The 15,197-nt window shown below is 46.6% G+C and overlaps 1 protein-coding gene across 2 annotated transcripts in view; it reads right to left on the reverse strand.

Moving 5' to 3' along the window:
• The window catches only part of LOC140208517 (NACHT, LRR and PYD domains-containing protein 3-like), a 467,255-nt gene that overhangs the window by 76,212 nt on the left and 375,846 nt on the right, over positions 1-15,197 (reverse strand). The window lies entirely within an intron of this gene.

The following is a 15,197-nucleotide window of genomic DNA, read 5'->3' on the forward strand; positions in this document are numbered from 1 at the left end:
CACACGCACACACACACACACACACACAAACACACACACGCACACACACACACACACACACACGCACACACACACACACACACACACACACGCGCGCACACACGCACACACACACAGACACACACACACAAACACACAGACACACACACACAAACGCACACACACACGCACACACACACACACACACACACAGACACACACAAACACACAGACACACACACACAAACACACACACACACACACGCACGCACACACACACACACGCACACACGCACACACACACACACGCACACACGCACACACGCACACACACGCACACGCGCACACACGCACACACGCACACACACACACACACACGCACACACGCACACACGCACACACGCACACACACACAAATACAAACAAATATACGGCAGTTCAATTCGAAGCCATTTATGTTTTAATTGTTGAACTTGAATTCTGTTTGCGTATTTAACAAGAATGTGCTTATCAACGGAGACAGGGAAGTTATGGTCGGGTACAGGAACTGTGGTGTACAAAGGCTGTAATAAATCTAGTCAAGAAGAAAAGTAAAGCTTACAAAAGGTTCAGAGGGCTAGGTAATGTTAGAGATCCAGAAGATTATAAGGCTAATAGGAAGGAGCTTAAGAAGGAAATTGGGAGAGCCAGAAGGGCCCATGAGAAGGCCTTGGTGGGCAGGATTAAAGAAAACCCCAAGGCTTTCTACAAGTAAGTGAAGAGCAAGAGGATAAGATGTGTAAGAATAGGGCCTATCAATGGAAAAGTGTGTATGGAACCGGAGCAATTAGCAGAGCTACTTAATGAATACTTTACTTCACTATTCACTGTGGAAAAGGATCTTGGTGATTGTAGTGATGACTTGCAGCAGACCAGAAAATACTTGAGCATGTAGATATTAAGAAAGGGGATGTGCTGGAGCTTTTGAAAAGTATCAAGTTGGGTAAGTCACTGGGACCGGATGAGATGTACCGCAGGCTGCTGTGGGAGTCGAGGGAGGGGATTGCTGATCCTCTGGCGATGATCTTTGCATCATCCATGGGGACGGGAGAGGTTCCGGGGGATTGGAGGGTGGCTGATCTTGTTCCTTTATTCAAAAAAGGGAGTAGAGATAGCCTAGGAAATTATAGACCAGTGAGTCTTACCTCAGTGGTTGGTAAGTTGATGGAGAAGATCCTGAGAGGCAGGATTTATGAACATCTGGAGAGGTATAACATGATTAGGAACAGTCAGCATGGCTTTGTCAAGGGCAGGATGTGCCTCACGAGCCCAATTAAGTTTTTTGAAGAGATAACAAAAGAAATTGATGAGGGTAGGGCGGTAGATGTGGTTTACATGGATTTTAGCAAGGCATTTGACGAGGTCCCTCACGAGAGACTCATTCAGAAAGTCATGAGGCATGGGATCAGTGGAACCTTGGCTGTTTGGATAAAAAATTCGCTTAAAGGAAGAAAGCAAAGGATACTTGTGGAAGGAAAGTATTCTGCTTGGAGGTCGGTGATTGGTGGAGTGCTATAGGGATCTGTCCTGGGACCCCTGCTATTTGTGATTTTTATAAATGATTTGGATAAAGAGGCAGAAGGATTGGTGAGTAAGTTTGCGGATGATATTAAGATTGGAGGAGTTGTGGATGGAGCTGTAGGTTGTCGAAAGTTACAAGAGGATACAGACAGGATGCAGAGTTGGGCAGAAAGGTGGCAGATGGAGTTCAATCCGGATAAGTGTGAGGTGATGCATTTCGACGGACAAACCAGAAGGCTGAGTACACGGTTAATGGTCGTTACTTAAGAATGTGGATGAACAGAGGGACCTTGGGATTCAAATCCACACATCCCTCAAGGTCGCTGCACAGGTTGACAGTATAGTTAAGAAGGCCGGTGGGATGCTAGGCTTCATTAATAAGGGGATTGAGTTCAACAATAGAGAAGTCATGTTGCAACTCCACAAAGCTCTGGTGAGACCACACTTGGAGTATTGTGTTCAATTCTAATCACTGCATTATAGGCAGGATGTGGAAGCTATGGAAAGGGAGCAGAAGAGATTTACCAGGATGTTGCCTGGATTGGAAAACAAGTCTTATGAGGCAAGGTTAGCAGAGCTGGAGCGTACGAGGATGAGAGGGGACTTGATAGAGCTCTACAAGATTATGAGAGGCATAGATAGGGTGGATAGCCAGTACTTGTTTCCCAGGGCACGAATAGCGAACATCAGAGGGCATATGTACAAAGTAAAGGGAGGGAAGTTTAGGGGAGACACCAGAGGTAAGTTTTTTTACACAGAAGGTTGTGGATGCCTGGAATGACCTGGAATGATGGTGGTGGACGCTAAAACTTTAGGGGTATTTAAGAGCCTCTTGGACAGGCACATGGATGAAAGAAAAATGGTGGGTTACAGGTTAGTGTTGGTTTAGTACTTTTTTAAAGGATTTTATGGGTCCGAACAACATCAAGGGCCGAAGGGAATGTACTGTGCTGTTGTGTTCTATGGTTCTATGGTCATTGTAAAGCGGGCGAATAATGAGTCGAACAAGGACAACGCTGGGCTGCATTGCTGCAGAATTTGCCTGCAATGAGTGGTGAATTATTTGGGCCAGGCAGGGAAACATCACTACATCACTAATTTATGACATCCTTGCGGCAATGAGAGCCAGGGGATGTTTTATCGCGTCCTTCAGTTGCTCCCTGAACTTGGTCTGGGTGAAGGCGTAAAGAGCCGTGTTTGTGCAGCAGCTCAGAAGCTGCAGCATCGAGCCCAGTCCTCGCAGAGAATCAGGAGGATGTGCCAACGCAGAGAGAACCGACAGCCGGTTCCACACAGAATACACAGTGAACGGTGCCCACAGCAGGACGAAATTGCCAGAGATGATCAGCAGTAAAACGAAGGATTTTCTGCGACTCTCCATCTGCGGGTCTCTGTCACCCTGTCCCTTGTCAGCACGCCGGAGTCTCCTGCGCCCTCTGCTGGTGACTAGAACATGCCGGACAGTTAATCGATTCGTCAGGAGAGCCAGCAGACGTGGGGTCACAGGGGTGAGGAGTTAATGAAATAAGTCCATTGGCATTGCGACAGATAACGACACATAACGCGCGGTTCGCATACAAATAAATGGATCAATTATCACTGAGGAACGCTCGAGAGCCGAAAATACAAGTAAATGTTTCTTAAGTAGCTTATTACAATCACTGTCCCCAGAATCACAGCCGCAGTTTTCCCAGTGCAATATTTTGTTTTCAGCTTCTGGCAACAAATGGCCACGAACCGGTCAAAGGTGAAAGTGACGGTGAACCAGACCGAACAATCGGTGGCGGTGTAAAGCGGGACGGCGTGGATATTACACACCGGTGTATCCCCGGCCCAGAAGGTAAATTCCATTGGCACGTCAGTATACGGGATCTTGCTCAGTATCAGGTCCAGGACAACGACCATAAGATCCGTCGCTTCCATGGCAACCAGGTAGCGACTGACAACTCTGGAGAGACCGCACTTTCCTCTGGACAAGATTAAAATCGTCACCAGGTTCACTGCGAGAAGCATAAAAAAATCAGTGTACAAACATCCGGAAGCGTTCTCTATTATCATACATTTTATCCGATTTGTTCTCTGTCACGTTCGTTAATCATTGCTGCTCAGGAAAATTATCCAGAAAATCAATTATTAGAATCAAATCGCAAGTGAAATCGATGAAAAATATCATGCACATTTGTGTACCAATATCACCCAAAAGCAGCAGCGAATAACACGGGGAACGATCACTGATATTTGGTAACTTCGGGCGTGTTCGGGGAGAAGGTGTAAATGGGACATCAAATACGAACTCTACAGAAACTTAAATAAAATTAAATAACTTTCCGCAACAATGACTGTTTAAATCAACGGCAGGCTCCCTCCCCTGATCATTATACCCTACTGCAAATGTCTTTGGCATATTTGTTTGTCAAATTAGCAGCAGCAGTTCAATGCAATACACAATCATGCAGACAGAGAAAAAAGAAGATAAAAAATATAAATAAAACATATTAAATAAATAAACAAGTAAATTAATTACGTATGTTGAATAGATTATTTTTAAAATGTGCAAAAACAGAAATACTGCATATTAAATAATGAGGCCGTGTCCAAATCTTGATAGTCCATTCAGGAATCGGATGGCAGAGGGGAAGAAGCTGTTCCTGAATCGCTGAGTGTGTGCCTTCAGGCTTCTGTATCTCCTACCTGATGGTAACAGTGAGAAAAGGGCATGCCCTGGGTGCTGGAGGTCTTTAATAATGGGCGCTGACTTTTCGAGACACTGCTTCCTAAATATGTCCTAGGTACTTTGTAGGCTAGTGCCCAAGATGGAGATGACCAGATTTACAACCTTCTGCAGCTTCTTTCGATTCTGTGCAGTAGCCCCTCCATACTATACAGTGATGCAGCCCGTCAGAATGCTCTCCACAGTGCAACTATATAAGTTTTTGAGTGTATTTGTAGACATGCCAAATCGCTTCAAGCTCCTAAAAATGTATAGCTGTTGTCTTGCCTTCTTTATTTCTGCACACAATATGCTGGGACCAGGTTAGATCTTCAGAGATCTTGACACCCAGGAACTTGAATCTGCTCACTCTCTCTCTACTTCTGACCCCTCTATGAGGACTGGTGCGTTGTCCTTCGTCTTACCCTTCCTGAAGTCCATAATCAGCTGTTTCGTCTTACTGCTGTTGAGTGTCAGGTTGTTGCTGCGGCACCACTCCACTAGGTGGCATATCTCAATCCTGTACGCCCTCTCGTCACCACCTGAGATTCTACCAACAATGGTTGTATTTTACACAGTCCCGTATTGTCAACATAGAGCGGAAAACCAGCTTTCAAATCTGGCCCGAGAAAAATATGTTGCGAATTACTGACAAATACAGAACGTCTTCCTGGTGCTGCCCGCTCCCTCCCCTCTCCCCCCCCCCCCCACTTTTTCCAACTACTATCCCCTCTCCCTGACCCTTTCCCACTCAGTCCACAACAGAGACCCATATCAGAATGAGGATCATCATCACCATCTCACCTCAAGAAATTAGTTATTATTGAGCCAGCAGCACAGAGTAATATACAATTACTACAATTCTGTGGCGAGGTCTCGGGCATCCTCGCTCTGTATAAAATACTGTCACTAGTGGACCATCCTGTCAGCAGTAGCTCCAGTGAATTCGCTCAATGTACGAGTGATTCCGAGGAGCGGAATCCATCCATAACCCATTAACCGATTTAAATCTGCTGACCGATAGCTCGGAGAAGCTGGTCGACTCTCTGACACGTTGAACAGAAGATCTGATTTTGCCTCAGCGGATGTTATGTTCACAAGCCGGAAGTTAACTGGGCAAATGATATTCCTCTGGAATTTTTCCTCCACGCTTCTTTATCCCCCTCAGATACTCCTGTCCTTATTAAAGAGATTTTCCTCCATTCCTTTGCATTTTATTTCATTCGTGGTTTAAAAAAAATACTTCCCCGGAGTAAGGACCCTCTATTATCCCCAAAGCAATGACTCACTGTCAGAATTTCATGGCCTTTTCGTAACCTTCAGTGTGCAGATTTTTTGTTTGTTTGTTTTTGTCACTTCAGAGCAGCAACCAAGTTGACAGTCAAATGTAAACGCCGACTAAATAGTTGAGGACGCTTTTGAATTGCAATCGGAGAATGGAATCAGTTTTGTACCAGGATTATTCGAAATCACTGAGACCACAGTCAATTTTCGCGAGTCAAAAATTCAAAAAAATAAACACTCACAGATAGGACAATTGCATTTTATCATTGTTGAGTTCCTATCGTAGAATCAAATCTGATACAGATATCGATTGGAGGAGGATAATCAGAAGAGAGCGAATGATTGTGAGAATATTTTAACAATAATATAGTCGAAATTGAGATCCCTTTCCTTTTTTTTTGAGTGAAATGCCAATGGAATTCAAGGAAGAAGTCGAAACTTCGGACGGTGTTGCAGAATTCAGTCCATATAGACAACTACAGTTTCGACTACACAATTTTATGCAGATGAATATTGTTTGAAATGACCAGAGAATAACAGAGTCGGGAATATTCACCATAATGTAACTCCTCTCAGGAGAAGACAGATAACAAGCCGTCTCTCTTTATCATTATTATAACCCAATTCTGCGAAAGCCTCAGAGTGACATTTGAAAAGCGAAAGAAGGATTGTTTTAAATCACGTGAATTACCACAGGAAAGGACAGAGGTGGAACAATTCAGACATTTGCTCACAAATTCCGGTAATGCGGAGATGGAGCTTCAGCGGGACGAATGCCAGTGATGAACCGTGAGGAAAGGATCACGGATTCCCTGGACACCCGGGAGTTTTAGAATAGACAGTCGGTTCTGGGAGAAGTGGGAAGGCGGGATGTTCTGTTCGATGGCGTGGCAGGCACGTACGGAGCTGGGCGGTGCTGGGTGAGCGGTGACGTTGGCGGCTGGTTGATAGTCAGACCGGTTGTCTGTGAGAATTATGCACGTTTAGAAGTCAGATTGAATTCCGTTGCAAACACAAGGAGTTTCAAGCAACTTGACTCAAAAGCCGATATTTTCGAGCGGGCGATGGAGCGACTGAAAGGAAGCAACGCTTCCACAGGCAAAATATCAGAACCTCGTTTATGAACTGATGTGAGCAACGATTGAACGGAGTTTACCGATTGGATCAATGGCCATTACACCCGCAGATTTACAAGAACCACAGTAAACAGAATCGTTGCAGAATTTGAACCTTTGGGGATTTCTTACCTGGAGTGTGCGGCAGTATCAATAATTTCAAATGGGTGATAAATATTAGAAAGCAGTTAAATATTGTTGTATAGTTGAGTTTTGGAGAGACACTCACCGGGAAGAACAACGATAGCGAGACAGGGGTAGTAAATCACTTGAATGACTTTTAATGCGTGCGTGATTCGAAGATCCAAGGTCATCCATTCATGCTTCGCAAAGATAAATTGAGCAGCCCAGAAGACATTGTCCCGAGTTTCTGTCACATTCCACGTTTCTGTTCCCGGACTCTGATCCATTACGGAACAAGCAAACCTTCCTTCCGCAGGGTGTGCTCTCTCTGTCCCGCTGTGTGGATCGGCAAATCGCTGTGAGTGTCGGAGCGGCTGCTCAGTGAGAACTCAGTGATTCCGATGCTATTTAATAGGAGAGGGAAACTCCCTTGTGACGCCAAAACCCTCCGTGGAAATGACGATATTGGCATTTAATGAAATGACAGATGCAGTTAACCCTTTCTGCACAGCAGCTAAGTAGCAGGTGTGGAGGTGTTGTAAAATAATTTCGAGCAATGAAGTTTTATGTGTTCATAATTTGTTTATTAAAATATTCAGTAGAGTTAGCAAATATTGAGTCAGAGTAAAATTCGAAGTTAAGGTTAGAATAAAATGTGCAGATTCTCTCATTAAGTTCCTTTAAATAAAAAAGGTATTTGTTTCAAAAGCTTAATTTTCATAAATTCTAAATGAAAAGCAGCGTGGCATAAGTATTCGGCTGAGAGAGTGAGAGGGAGAGAGAGATAGCGAGAGGGGGAGAGAGGGAGAGACACACAGGCAGACAGACAAAGAGGGGGAGGAGAGAAAGAGAAAGGGAGAGAGTGAGAGAGTCAGAGTGAAAGAGACAGACAGAATGAGAGAGAGAAAGAGAGAGAGAGAGAGAGAGAGAGAGAGAGAGAGAGAGAGAGAGACTACAGAGGGAGGGAGAGAAGGAGAGAGCCTGACAGAATGTTCTCCCATCTACAGAAGTTTTAAAGTGTTTTTTATTGACAGATCAAATCACTTCAAACTAAAAATGAAGTATAGTCGCTGTCTTGCCTTCTTTATAGCTGCATTGATCCGTTGGGACCAGGTTAGACCCTCAGAGATCCAGACACCCAGGGACTTGAAACAGCTCACTCTCCCCACTTCTGATCTCTCTATGAGGATCGGTATCTGATCCTTATTTTTATCGTTCCTGAAGTCCACAATCAGCTGTTTCGTCTTACTGACGTTGAAGGCAGGGTTGGTGCTGAGACATCACTCCACTAGTTGGTATATCTCGTTCCTGTGCGCCCTCTCGTCTCCATATCATATTCTACCAACAATGGTTGTATCATCAGTGAATTTACAGATGAGCAATGCCTAGCCATACGGTCATGGGTGTACAGACAGTAGAGCAGTGGGCTAAGCACACAGGCCCGAGGTGCACCAGTGTCGATCATCAGCGTGGAGGAGATATCATCAAAAATCTGCACAGACTGTGGTCTTCTAGTTAGGAAGTCGAGGATCCAGTTGCAGAGGGAGGCACAGAGGCCCAGGTTCTGTAACTTCTCAATCAGGATTGCGGGAATGCTGGTGTTGAATGCTGAGCTATCGTCACCAAACAGCATCCTGCATAGGTATTTGTATTGTCCAGGTGGTCTAAAGCCGTATGAAGAGCCGCTAACATTGCATCTGACGTTGACCTGTCGTGGCGATAGGAAATTTGCAGTGGATCCAGATGCTTGTTGAGGCAAGAGTTCACTCTAGTCATGACCAACCTCTCAAAGCATTTCATCACTGTAGATGTGAGTGCTACCGGGAGATAGTCATTAAGGCAGCTCACACTAATCTTCCTAGGCACTGGTATAATTGTTGATTTTTTTTTTTTGAAGTAGTAGGAAATTCCGCCTGTAGCAGTGAGAGGTTGAAAATATCCTTGAATAGTCCCGCCAGTTGGTTGGCATAGGTTTTCAGAGCCTTACCAGGAATTCCACCGAACCTTTCACCCTGAAAGGATTCACTGTCTTTAAAGACAGACTAGCATCGGCCTCTGAGACGGAGATCACAGCGTCACCGGGCGCAGCAGTTATATTCTCCTTTTCAAAGCCCGCATAGAAGGCGTTGGGTATATCTGGTAGCGCGGTATCGCTGCCAGTCATACTTTGGGTTTCGCTTTGTAGGATGCAATGTCTTGCAAACCTGCCAGAGTTGTCCTACATCCGATGTCGCCTCCAACCTCGTTCGAAATTGTCGCTTCGTCCTCCGCAAATTTTACCTGGTTTTCTGGTACACACCCAGGTCGCCAGATTTAAATGCTACAGATCTAGACTTCAGCAGAGACGTACCGCTGGTTTATCCACGGCCTTTGATTTGGGATTTTACAGTAATTCTTTGCAGACACACACTCATCCGCACAGTTTTAATGAAGTTGGTAACAACTGCAGCATACTCATCCAGATTGGAAGATGAATTTCTGAATACAGTCCAGTCCACCGATTCAAAGCAGTCCTGTCGGCGCTCCCGCGCTTCCCTTGTCCGTACCTTCTTGGTCTTCATTGCAGGCGCTGCAGTCTTCAGTCCCGTCCTATACTCAGGGATTACAGGTACAGCCAGGTGATCAGACTTCTCGAAGTGAGAGCGTGGAATAGCACGCTAGGCATTATTGATGGTGGTGTAACAATGGTCCAGTGTGTGGTTTCTTCTGTTATTGCAAGTGATCTGTTGATGGTAATTTCTTGGTGATTTTGTCCCAGACTGTCCTGGTTAACATCCCACAAACTGCTGGTGAAGGCGTTAGGGGGCGCTGTTTCCTGCATGTGGATCACATGCTCCTTCCTTATGCCACCGAATGTAGGGTTCGCAGCATTTCGATTTTTTTACTGAAGTGTCTGTTCTCTCTCTTCTCTCTAACAACCTGGAAACGAGTAGGATGACGGCCATTCGTCCCAAAAGAGGTCCCCACTATCGCCGAAGCCGCTTGACCCGTCTCGTTCCCTCGCAAGTGATCGAGTGCAACGGTCCAACTTTCAGTATCATCTTCACTTCACTTCTCAAAGCGGTCCCGGAGGCGCAAAGCAGATTTGACCCAATCTACATCGCTGGCACTTCGGCAGTCTTGGGCAATATTTGTGAGGAGATCATCAAGTATTATTATTATTATTATTATTGTTATTATTACTACTACTATTGTTATTCGTATACCTATCTCTGACTTCCACACGTATTCTCACCTCTACTTCCTGCTTACAACTGGGTGTCCTGGTGTGATATCCCAAGTATTATGGATTGCACTACCCGTAATAATGGGTCGGTCGTCATGTTATTGTCGGACTCTCTCTAAAACAGGACGCGGATTGTATTTGTAGTAATGTATGGCACCTTTTATGAGTTTGCCTTTTAAAGCAAGATTTTTGTGAATGATGTTTGCCACGTGATTGTGTCTGTGTAAGTGACCAGATGACAAGCTCCCGCGTGGGAGGTTGGTCACGAAGGTTCAGTCGCTCGTCATTCACGATGACGTAGTAAACAGGGTGAGACATTGGCTTTGTAGTTGGATCCAGAGAGTGGAGGTGGAGTTTTGTATCTCTGACCGGAGGCCTGAGACTCCTGCAGTGCCGCAGGGATCAGTGCTGGGAATGTTTCTGTTTCTCGTCTATATCAACCATCTGAATGATAATGTGGTTTACTGGAAATTTGCCGATGACAACATGATTGGAGGTGTAGTGGACAGCGAGGAAGGCTATAATGACTTACAGCGGGATCCGCACCGGCTGGAGAAATAAGCTGAAAAATGGCTGATGGAATTTAATGCAGACAAATGCGAGGTTTTACTCTTCAGTAGAACTAACCAGGGGAGGTTGAACGGTGGGGCACTGAGGAGTGCGGTAGAACGAGGGGAGCTGGGAATACAGATCCATAATTTGTTGAAATTGGCGTCACAGGTAGATAGAGTCGTAAAGAAAGCTCTAGACACATTGGCCTTCATGTATCAAAGAGTTAAGTACAGGATACGGGATGTCACGCTGAAGTAGTATGATACATTTCTGAGGAAATTTACAAAGATGTTGCTGGGTCTGGAGTTCATGGTCTTCCATTGGTTAACAGTTTCTTCTGTCGTGATATTGCCTTCATTTTTCATCCTTGTGCCTTAATTTAATTTCAGTGTCGTGTACTTCTTATCAGAATAGTATATGTTCGTTGGAATGGTTAATCATGTTTCCGTTAATGAAAATATTTCCTTAGAAGTTTTATCTGACTGTTGTGTAAAGTATTTATGTCTTATTCTGTTCATCCATCTTTCCTGGGTGGAGTTGATGTCGGTGGGTTCGAGTGTACATGGTGTTTTCCAAAATTCCTCATTTCAGTCCTTGTTTTCCTTTATAAGATTCCAGATCGGTTTCAGACCAAGATATTATGCGATACATGTGTTATACACGTCAATATGTATTGTTTTGTTTTTCTGGGCTCAAGCTGATAAAACCAGAGGGACGGGCACACTCATTTCTCAATTGCTCAAAACTTTCCGACTATTCTAATGGTGATTTGTATTGTGCTTTTCTGGAGATTTACTGACATACTGCTGTGTGAGGATGGTGACGGGTGAGGAGGATGGGGAGATGGAGGAGGTGAGGCGTGTGGACAGAGGAGAGGAGATGGTGAGGGAGCTACACACACTCAGACAGGGGAGTGGGAAGTTCCATTCTCTCTGACCCAAACACAGTAACCAAGGCAGCACAAGGGGAGGGTCTGAGGTTTCCCATTCTCGCTCCGTTCGCCAGTTCCTCCTGTTCCCGAGCTGCGGTGCGAGTTTCAGCTGCTCTGAATGGAACCTCTCACGCGTCGCTGTTCCGTCCACATTTCGTCTCCGACTGACACTGATCCTGACATTCACTGTCTTTCTCTGTCTCTCTCTCCCTCTCTCCCTCTCTCTCTCTCTCTCTCTCTCTCTCTCTCTCTCTCTCTCTCTCTCTCTCTCTCTCTCTCTCTCATTCACTTGAATTCTCTGTGTGTCTCTGTCTCTACCTCTCACTCCCTCGGTTTTACTCATTGCTCTCTCCGACTTGCCCTCTCACTCTCTCTCTCGGGTTTGTTTTCTGTTGTTTTTTTTTCTGTCTCTCTCCTGTATTTGTCTGCCTGTCTGACTGACCTTCCCTTTTTTCTCAACTGCCTTGAAATCTTTCTCTCCAACAATCCTTCTCTCTCTCCTCGCACTTCCTCCCGTGGCAGAGTCTGGGGTTTGGGATTGAGAGAAAAGGACTGCGGAGACAGACTGTGTGTGTGTGTGTGTGTGTGTGTGTGTGTGTGTGTGTGTGTGTGTGTGTGTGAGAGCGAGAGAGAAAGAGAGAGAGAGAGAGAGGGAGACAGAGACATTTATCCCCACCACAATTCTCACCCTCAAAGTCACCGTTCAGGTGATGGGTGGAAAGAGAGGGAGACGGCAGAGAGAGAGAGACAAGAGAGACAGACGGGAGAGAAAGAGCTCTGGGGTAGAGAGTCTGTAGAGGGACTGAGAGTCTGGGACAGACAGACGGGGGTGAGGAGAGAATGGAGGACCCTGGAGGAAGAAAGCCCTGTCTAATGACCATCAGCAGATATATTTCATTGATTCTATTGTGGATATTATTTTATGTTGTTTTTTGTGGATGCCTGCAAGGAAATGACATGATCGGCACAGCTTTGTGGGCCGAAGGGTCTGTATTGTGCTATAGGTTTTCTATGTTCTATGTTTCTAAACTGACTCTCAGAGCTGTATACGGTGGCATAGAAGCATTTCTATAATAAATTTGCTTTTAACTTTGAACGAGACCAATGGAGAGAGGGAATGTGGGAGACAGAGAATCTGGGAGGGCGGAGAGAGAACGACTGGGGAGGGAGGAGAGTGAGACGGGGAGAAAGGCCAGTGAGGGAGAGGGAGAGACCAAGACGGGAGATAGACCAGGAGGAGAGGGAGAGGAATCGTAGATGAGAGAGCAGCCGGGGTGAGAGAGAGATTTGGGATGAGACCGGGTATACAGAGACGGGGCGAGGTGGCGTGGGGGACGGTAGAGAGACTGGGGGCCTGGAGAGTAAAAGAGAGTAGAAAGAGATGGGTGGGAGCAACAGCGCGGGAGGGGTAGAGAGAGAGATAGGGACAGAGGGAGAAACGAAATAAAGGGTGGTGAGTGGGGCTGGGGGACAGGGTGGGAGAGAGAGCTGGGGGAGGATATGGAGAGGGAAAAGGGGACAGAGGGGGGAGAGAGGGGAGTGAGGGAGAGAGATGCTGAGGGAGTGGGTAATGGACGACGCAGAGGCGATGATGGTTTTACTCATCTCGTCTCCTCTCCGCACCTTTTCTTTCTCCCCTCCCCTCCTCAATCTGATCCCTCCTTCTCACCCCGTCCCCTGCTAACCAGCCCGCACCGACAGACCTCGCCTCCATCTTCTCCAGCCAGCCCGCGCCCACTCCTGCCTTTGAAAGGCCTCAGTGAAGACACGTTCTCCGCTCCACGGGACAAGCTGAAGGATTCGTGTCAGGCCACCTGAGGAGAGGAGGGAAAATCGAGGCGGTATTTTGGAGTTGGGAGTGCGGTGGTAACGGTGCCAAGCATTTCCCGTAGCTACATTCCTCCCCATGGGTACTTCTCAGTTTTCCTCTACTATTGAATGAATCACTCCCTCACACTCCTCATTCTGTTCCTCCCCACCCTGTCCTATCAGACCCCTCTCTCCCAGTCCCGTCACTTCCCTCTCTTCCCATCCCATCAGATTCCCTCGCTCCTCGTCCCATCACTTCCCCTCCCTCCACGTCCCATTTCCCTCGCTCCCCGCCCCATTACTTCCACTCTCTCCATGTCCCATCACTTCCCCTCCTTCCCAGTCCCATCACTCCCGCTCCCTTCCTGTCGTTTCATTCCTCCTCACCCTCTCTCTATATTATCCACGTCGCAAACAGTTTCTGACAGGAACTTTTGTCCCTTTTCGTCCCCTATTGAGTCAGTGACTTCGCCACGGTCACCGTCTCATCAGTCCACTCCTCGTCCCGTCACTCCTCTTCCTCCCAAACCCCTCACCCCTCCTCCCCAAAACCCACATGTATATGTGTATGTGTGAATATCTGAGATATATACATTAGTTTATTCAATGAGAAAATTATTAGAATTAAAACATACATGCAATACCCAAGACGATATAAATACAAATTAAAATACTGTTATTACAATCAATAACACACTCGATCCCGGGATTGTATCCATGGGCACCGCATGTTCCTTCGTCATAGATTCTGTGTGCGACAGTGGCCATTGTAAGTCTGTGTCTCACTCCATCCCTGGCGGCCACGTTAACCAAGGAACACACACAAAAATGCTGGTGAACGCAGCAGGCCAGGCAGCATCTCTAGGAAGAGGTACAGTCGACGTTTAGAGCCGAGACCCTTAGTCAGGACTAACTGAAAGAAGAGATAGTAAGAGATTTGAAAGTAGGAGGGGAGGCGGAGATCCGAAGTGATAGGAGACGACAGGAGGAGGAGGGATGGGGCTAAGAGCTGGACAGGTGATTGGCAAAAGGGATACAGAGATGGAGGAGGGGGAGGGTCATGGGACAGGAGGCGTAGGGAGAAAGAAAGGGGGAGGTGAACCCTCTATAGTGAGAGGGACAGAGGGAGAAAAAAGAGAGAGAAAAAAGGGGGAAATAATAAATAATAAATAAGGGATGGGGTACAAAGGGGAGGTGGGGCATTAACTGAAGTTAGAGAAGTCAATGTTCATGCCATCAGGTTGGAGGCTAACCAGGCGGAATATAAGGTGTTGTTCCTCCAACCTGAATGTGGCTTCATCTTTACAGTAGAGGAGGCCGTGGATAGACATATCGGAATGGGAATCGGACGTGGAATTAAAATGTGTGGCCACTGGGAGATCCTGCTTTCTCTGGCGGACAGAGCGTAGGTGTTCAGCAAAGCGGTCTCCCAGTCTGCGTCGGGTCTCGTCAATATATAGAAGGCCACATCGGGAGCACCGGACGCAGTATATCACCCCAGTCGACTCACAGGTGAAGTGTCGCCTCACCTGGACGGACTGTCTGGGGCCCTGAATGGTGGTAAGGGAGGAAGTGTAAGGGCATGTGTAGCACTTGTTCCGCTTACAAGGAAAAGTGCCAGGAGGGACATTGGTGGGAAGGGATGGGGGGGGAAGAATGGACAAGGGAGTTGCTGGGATTGTGTGATGGGACAGCGCGGAGGGAGCTTCACGCTGTGTCTGACCCCAGGAGTCTGTGATGAGACAGTGTGGAGGGAGCTTCACGCTGTGTCTGACCCCGGGAGTGTGTGATGAGACAGTGTGGAGGGAGCTTCACGCTGTGTCTGACCCCGGGAGTGTGTGATTGGACAGTCAGGGCCCCAGACATATTTATTTATTATTTCTCTTTTTTCTCCCTCTGTCCCTCTGA

Source organism: Mobula birostris, chromosome 13, assembly GCF_030028105.1.
Source record: "Mobula birostris isolate sMobBir1 chromosome 13, sMobBir1.hap1, whole genome shotgun sequence".
Classification (NCBI taxonomy): domain Eukaryota; kingdom Metazoa; phylum Chordata; class Chondrichthyes; order Myliobatiformes; family Myliobatidae; genus Mobula; species Mobula birostris.